Here is a 7,496-nt window from a genome sequence, read left to right as displayed (position 1 = left end):
GCAGAAATTCCTACTCGGCCGGAGGGGTGGGGCAGGTAAGGTGGGGGGGGCCCGAGGGGGTGGGAGAGGGTCCTGCCTATGCTGCGCCTGGGCTGGGACTGGTCCCGCCGGCGCAGGGTAGCAGGAAGCTCTTCTTTACCTATTTTTATTCCTTTTATTTCTCTCTCTTGACTAATAGCTCTAGCCAGTCTTATGGAAAACCCACTACGATTATGGACCACTGGACTATATTGGATTATTTTGCTGAATTAATGCACCTATAATATTTAAATGACAATGGAATATCCTTCTCTGACAAAACTAAGCAAAAAAGGGGATACAAATGAAAAACCATTTTGTACCTGTATATTCAAAATAGTTATGATAGATAAACACCTACATTCTCTTAATTCAATGAATAGAAAGATTTTTTTTGAATACTGTTTGAGAACAGGATATCATGTCTGCATCTTGTACAGTGAATAACCACTAAGACAATATGTGATGTGTTAAGTATTAAAACTGTCCTACTAATCAGTTTTGAAATTCTCATTTGTTATTTACTTCTCAATAAAATTATTTTTTAAAAGATAGAAGAGTCTCCAGAACTCCAGAACTTAAGAAGACAAACAAGATTGCCTCACCAAAGCCCGCAGTCCGTAAGACAGGCTCTGTTCTCTCTGTTGTCTCTGGGTCTCCCAAGCCAGTGGCTAAGAAGCCTCCAGCACCCCATCCCCTGCCCAGCCTCAATCACCCTCCTTGAACTGGTTGCCCACAGTGCCAGCCAGGAAGGTTAACAGCCCCACACCAACCCCATCACCACCCCAGAATTCCAATCTGGAAAGAGCTGGGAAGAAAAAAAAAAAAAGAACAAGAAAAGCAGAAAGGATAAGAAACACAAGCAACACAAAAAAAAACACAAGAAGGAAAAGGCTGTGGCTGCAATGGCTGTGGCTCCTGCTACCCCTGCGGCTGTTGCTGCTGCCAGAACTATGCCAGCACAGGAGAACCCAAGGCAGCCCCCAAGCCCAAGAAGGAGACCGAGAGCGAAGCTGAAGACAACCTGGATGACTTAGAGAAGCACCTGGGAGAAAATACGGCAATCCATGCAGAAGGCTCAAGTGTCCCCATGGTCCTGGGGGTGGTGTTGGTTAGAATGTAAATTTTATTTGGTTTGTACTGAATTCAATTTCAAAATTGCTAAAATGTGTTTGAGCTTTAAACTATAACATTTGTTGTAATAATTGCTAAGTCGAAGTTCACCATGTAAAAATGGGGGAGCATGGATTTATATTGCGAAAAGTGTCCACAGTGTATTAGTGACATTTTTTCATTGACAGCTGATAAAAATTCAATCAGAGTAAAATATTTTAAGCCAAAAAAATCTCTTTTTTTTTTAAAAAAAAAAGGCCCTTAAGTATTGTTGGCATTTTTATTTCTTTAAATGCCCCTTGCTCTTCCCGGGGAGGCTTTCCCCCTTTTCTTTCTTTTCTTTTTTTTTTTTTTTTTTTTTTTTTTTTTTTTTTTTTTTTTTTTTTTTTTTTTTTTTTTTTTTTTTTTTTTTTTTTTTTTTTACTTTTTCTCACTTGACTCTTCACACCCATTTAAGTTCTGCTTCTAACCTTGTATGGTTTGCAAGCTAGTCCAGAATCAGACCACTGTTGGAGTACTACAGAAGCATAAGTGGATGCTCCAGTGCCACAATCTTCCCTGTTGCCTGTGAAATTGCTGCTGAAAGGAATCAGGATTCAAGTTCCAGGGTGAGACAGAAAAATGAAAGCTTGTTTTCCAGGACAGTAGACTTACACAGATGTGTGACATGTTGATTCTACTCTGCTCTGGGTTTCTTTTCTTTCCTCCCTCCCTCGTCACTAGCCCTACCCCTGCTTGTAAAGGCAGTTAAGTCATCCTAGGAAGGATGGATGGAACCTTCAGTTATATAAAATCTTTGTTTTCTGAAATGGCATGGATCCATTCATATTTTTGTCTTATTCTTCTAATTGGGATATACAATGTTCAGAGATTCCAGTTTAGAAACTGGAAGAAGGGTCAGGACTTTCAAACAGTGTCTTGGTTTCACTGATTTTTGTTTTTGTTTTTTAAACTAAAACTATATGAAGCTTGTGGATTAAACAATAAATTTCTAAGTAAAACAATAATAAAGTGTTATATTTATAATATATATGTCATTTTTGATAGCACCTCAAATGGCAAGGATCTTAAACTAGTCTAAGAGGTCAAAATTTATATTTTTTTAAAGAATACAGATCAGGCATTAAAGAAGCGGTAATGGTTGACTTAGTTGCAATGGTTGACTATGGATTGATCATTACCTGTAAGACATGACTGTATGAAATCCATCTGCACTCTCATTCTCTCTCCTTCCTTCCCTCACTCCTTTGCTCCCTCTCTCCCTCCCTCCCTGCACTAAGGAAACACAAGTTCTGCTGCTGCACTGGGCAGACAACTCCTTCAATGTTGGGATCAGCTCAGGACATTCTTCACCAAGCAGAATATTTGCAGGCTAGAACATGAGCCAAAGGTAACCACCCCTGAGTCTACGCTGCATAGTATTTTCATGATTAGGGAAATCACTGTCTGCATTGGAATATGACTGCAGCAGTTGCCAATCAAGCCTCCATTTCTTTATCTCTAAGACAGAGGCTATAACTCGACATAACTGTGAAGTCCTAAGTGGGAAGGTGCATCTTCAAACAGAAGACACCTTGGTGGTGGAAGGGAGGAGGACATCAGGTGTGGGAGTGCTGTGAGAGTGAAGAAGGTTTGAGATGGCTTTTACAATGGGAAGCAGACAGCCCACTGGAGAAGCAGGAAGAATACTAAGCAATCAAGTACCATCTCAAGTTCACAGCCATGGCCTGATGAGGGATTTCTGGAGCAGCATTTGGCTGTTCTCTGTGAAAATATAATGTATGACTTTGTGCTGTCTTATATTATTTTGTATATTTTCAAGGTTCATCCATTTTTCCCATAATTTTATTGAGAAACAAATGGCAATGAGATAGTTTCAAACCACACTGGTAGGACAGTTTCAATAATTAACACACTGCATACATTCTTCCTAGTGGCTAATTGCTGTATAGGATGTGTACATGATATCCTATTTACAAACACTATCAGAACAAATCCCTTTATTCATTAAGAGAATTAACTATATATCTTAACCGTTTTGAATACACAGATACAAAATGGACATTCATCTGTATCCCCTTTTTTTGTTTAGTTCTTTTATTTGAATATTATAGGTGTATTAACACAGAAAAATATTCTAAAAGAGTCCAGTAGTCCATAACAGTATTGGGTCTTCCACTTCACTGGCAATGTCAGAAAATGTTGACCTGAGTCCCCTACAACTCAAAATAACAGCATAGCTTTACATCTTATACTTCACTTTACACTTTTCTGCTGGATGGTTAAGACTAAGAAAAAGGAAGACCTATGCAACAAGAGTTGTAGCTTTTGGATCTGATAAGGTCAGTGAATTCCCCTCAGGATTTATCCTGACATCCTGTACCTCAGAGTGTAGAACCTTTGTCAGTGTCAGCTATGTGGATATTGATGAGTCACATCCATTGCTTGGCCAATGTGCTCCCCATGAAAGCCTGAGAGAATGTTTTCTCTCCATGTGACTCTCCTTAGGCACACTCTAGTCTACATCATCGATAACTTTCCTCATTGGCCCCATAATCTCCTTGATCAGAAAATTTGGGACACTACTGAGTAATGTGACATTACAGTACAAATTCTCATATGTCCTGAGTCTTAATTGACCTTGGAAGGCCAGGGCCAAAAAGTTAGCTTTCCTTGTGGTCCTCCTTTTTCTCTAATTTTGGTCTGCAAACTTAGGTTATTAACCCTCCAGAAGACAAGCTTATTGTTATTACCATACAACCTAGGATGTTAAGCTTAACCTCACTATCTGTCTGAATATCAAACATCTTAGGCATAATATGGAACAGGTATTTTTCATCAAGTATTGATATGTTGAACTTTAAGTCCCTACAGAATATGGTAAAAAAAAAACATTTAAAAATTAGAATATATTTCTAAACTAGGCATAAAAAATTATGTAATTCTTATATTTGCACATAAGTCCAAAAATCTAAACATATACAGCCTTGAAGCAGGACAGTCACACACATTCCTTTTCCTGTCTCCTGCTTTCTTTCATCATCCTCTTCTTTTTGAACAACCATCTACCCGAGAGACATCACAGCAGCAACTGGCATGTCATGACAAGCAGCCTGTATTCAGAAGACCAAAATGACAGGCACTCCAAGCATGAAACTACTATTACAAATTTCCATCTTCAGTAGTTACTTAGTTCACAAGTGTCAGTATATATAGTTAGTCTGGGTGAGAATCTTTCCAACTGACTGCTAGATTCAAAATTCTTCTGGAGAGTCTCAGGATCATTGCCTTGCCTATCTTCTACATATAACTGTATGGCTTGTCACTGTCATGTTTCCTAGCTCGTCTCCTTTCCCTCTCTTAATTAGTTAGTCCTCAAGTTCTTCCTTTACTTTTACTTGTATTATACCTTTCTATTTGTAGGTCTTCTTTGAGTTCTCATACTAGGGAAATTATACAATATTTACACATGTGTGTCTGCTTTATTCCACTTATGAATAGATTTTCAAGTGACATCCACTTCAATATAAAGGCTTTGAGTTTATTATTCTTTATAGCTCACTAATACTCCATTGTATAAAAATACCAAATCTTTTTCATCCATTCCTCAGGTGATTGGCATCTTGGTCGCTTACAACATTTGGCTATCACAAATTGTGCTGCTATAAACACAGGCACACATGTATCACTATGATATGATGTTTTCAGATCCTCCGGGAAAATTCCCAGTAGAGGAATAGTTGGTTTAAATGGGATTTCAGTCCAACTTTTCTAAGGAGTCTCCAAACTGATTTCCATAATGGTTGCACCAGTCTACATTCCCACCAGCAGTGGACAAGGGTTCCTTTTTCCCCACAGCCTCGCCAACATTTGTTCTTGGGTGATTTCTTTATGATAGCCATTCTTTCTGGGGTGAGATGATATCTCAATCTTTTTAATTTGCATTTCACGGATGGCTAGTGATGTGGAGCATTTTTTCTTATATTTATTTGCTTCTTTAATTTCTTCCTCTGAGAAGCATGTGTTCATCTCAGATGCCCATTTCTGGACTGGCTCTTTAAATTTTGGGGCCCTAGTGTTTTTTAGTACTTTATAAATTCTAGAGAGCAGACCTTTGTCTGACTACTTATTTGTCATGATTTTTTCTGAATTAGTGGGTTGTCTTTTCACTTTGTTGGTGACTTTTTTTGACGTGAAAAAAACTTCTCAGTAAGAGCAGGTCCCAGTTGTTAATTCCTTCAAGTGTTACCCGTGTGATTTGATTTTTATTCCTGAACTCTTTGCCTACCCCTAAGTCTTCAAGCGTTCCTCTTACTTTCTCTTCCAGGAGATTTAGTGTCTCTGCTTTAATGTTTAGATCTTTAATCCATTTTGATTTAGCTTACTGCATAGTGATAGACCTAGGTCAAGTTTTAGTTGTCGGCATGCAGAGAACCAGTTTTTCCAGCACCATTTCTTAAAGAGGCTATCTTTCTTCCAGTGAATATGTTTGGCCCCTTTGTCAAAGATAAGGTGGCTGAGTGTGTTTGTAGGGGCTTCAGCAGCTTCTAATCTATTCCATTGGTCCTCAAGTCTATTTTGTTGCCAGCACCATGCTGATTTTACCACAGTATCCTTGCAGTATAATTTCAGGTCAGGAAATGTAATGCCTCCTGCCTTCTCTATTGGCTGGGATTGTCTTTGCTATTCTTGGCCTTTTCTGGATCCAAATAAATTTCAGGAATGATTTCTCTAGCTCTGTGAGGTATGTTGGTGGTAGTTTGATAAGGATTGCATTAAATCTGTACCACAATTTTGGGAGTATGGCCATCTTCACAATGTTGGTTTTTCCTATCCAGGAGCATGGAATATCTTTCCATTTACTGAAATCCTCTATGATCTCTTTTTTAAGACTACTGTAATTTTCCTTGAAAGGATCTTTCACTTCTTTAGTTAGATGAATTCAAAGGTATTTCATTTTCCTCCGTGCTATTGTAAAGGAATTGTTTCTCTAATTTCCCTCTCAGTGTGTTTATCTGTGTAGAGGAATGCTATTCACTTCTGGGTATTAACTTTATAACCTTCTCTGCTACTGAATTTCTGTATTAATTGTACCAGCTTCTTGGTGCAGATTTTTGGGTCTTCCAAGCAAAGTATCATGTCATCTGCAAATAAAGATAATTTAACTTTTTCTTTACCTGTTCTTATTCCTTTTATTTCTTTCTCTTGTCTAATGGCTGTAGCTAATAATTCCAGAACTATATTGAATAGGAGTGGTGATAGAGGACATCCTTGTCTTGTACTCGATCTAAGAGTAAAAGATTTCAGTTTTTCCCCATTTAGGATTATGTTAGCTGTTGGGTTTTCATAAATGGCTTTTACCAGATTGAAGTAGAGGCCATCTATTCCAATTTTCTGTAGGACTTTGAACATGAATGAGTGTTGGACTTTGTCAAAAGCCTTTTCTGCATCCAGGGAGATGATCATGTGGTTTTTAATTTTCGCTCTATTGATATAGTGTAGTACGCTTATAGATTTTTGAATACTGAACCATCCTTGCATCCCTGGGATGAATCCTACCTGGTCATGGTGTAGGATCTTCTTGATGATTTGCTGTATTCTATTTGCTAGGATTTTATTGAGGATTTTGGCATCTATGTTATGAGGGAGTTTGGGCTGTAGTTCTCTTTCTTAGTTGCATCTTTCCTTGGTTTTGGTATCAGTATAATACTTGCCTCCAGGAATGATTTTGGGAGGATTGCTTCCTTTTCAATTTCATGGAAGAGTTTGAGGAGTATAGGGACTACATCTTCTGTAAATGTCTTGTAGAATTCAGCTGTGAATCCATCCAGACCTGAACTTTTCTTTGCCAGTAGGTTTTTAATTACATCTCATATTTCATTGGCTGTTATTGGGCTATTGAGAGTGGTTATATCTTGTCGATTCAGTTGTGGTAATTTGTACATTTCTAGGAATCTGTCCATTTCTTCTATGGCTTCTATTCAGTGTGAGTAAAGATTCTCAAATTAGCTATTGATAATCTTCTGAATTTCCACTGGGTCTGCGGTAATTGCACCCTTTTCATTCCGTGTTGCTTGTATTTGAATTTTTTCTTTCCTCTTTTTGATGAGGTTAGCTAGGGGCTTATTGATATTATTTAATCTTTCAAAGAACCTGCTTTTTGCTCTGTTAATTCTTAGAATTGTTTTCTTCATCTCAATTGAATTAATTTGTGCTCTAATCTTTATGATTTTTTCCCATCTTTGAGCTCTGGGATTGGTTTGCTTTTCCTTTTCTAGTTGCTGAATGTGCAGCATTAGGGTATTTATTTGTTCCCGTTCTGTTTTCCTAATGTGTGAGTTCACAGCTATGAATTTCCCTCTGAG

The 7,496-nt window shown here is 38.0% G+C and overlaps 1 pseudogene; it reads left to right on the top strand.

Moving 5' to 3' along the window:
* LOC101565053 overlaps positions 1 to 7,496 on the top strand; it is a 16,430-nt pseudogene that overhangs the window by 7,649 nt on the left and 1,285 nt on the right.

Source organism: Octodon degus, unplaced genomic scaffold (assembly GCF_000260255.1).
Source record: "Octodon degus isolate 3935 unplaced genomic scaffold, OctDeg1.0 scaffold00167, whole genome shotgun sequence".
Taxonomy (NCBI): domain Eukaryota; kingdom Metazoa; phylum Chordata; class Mammalia; order Rodentia; family Octodontidae; genus Octodon; species Octodon degus.
This window is presented reverse-complemented; position numbering and strand designations above follow the sequence as displayed.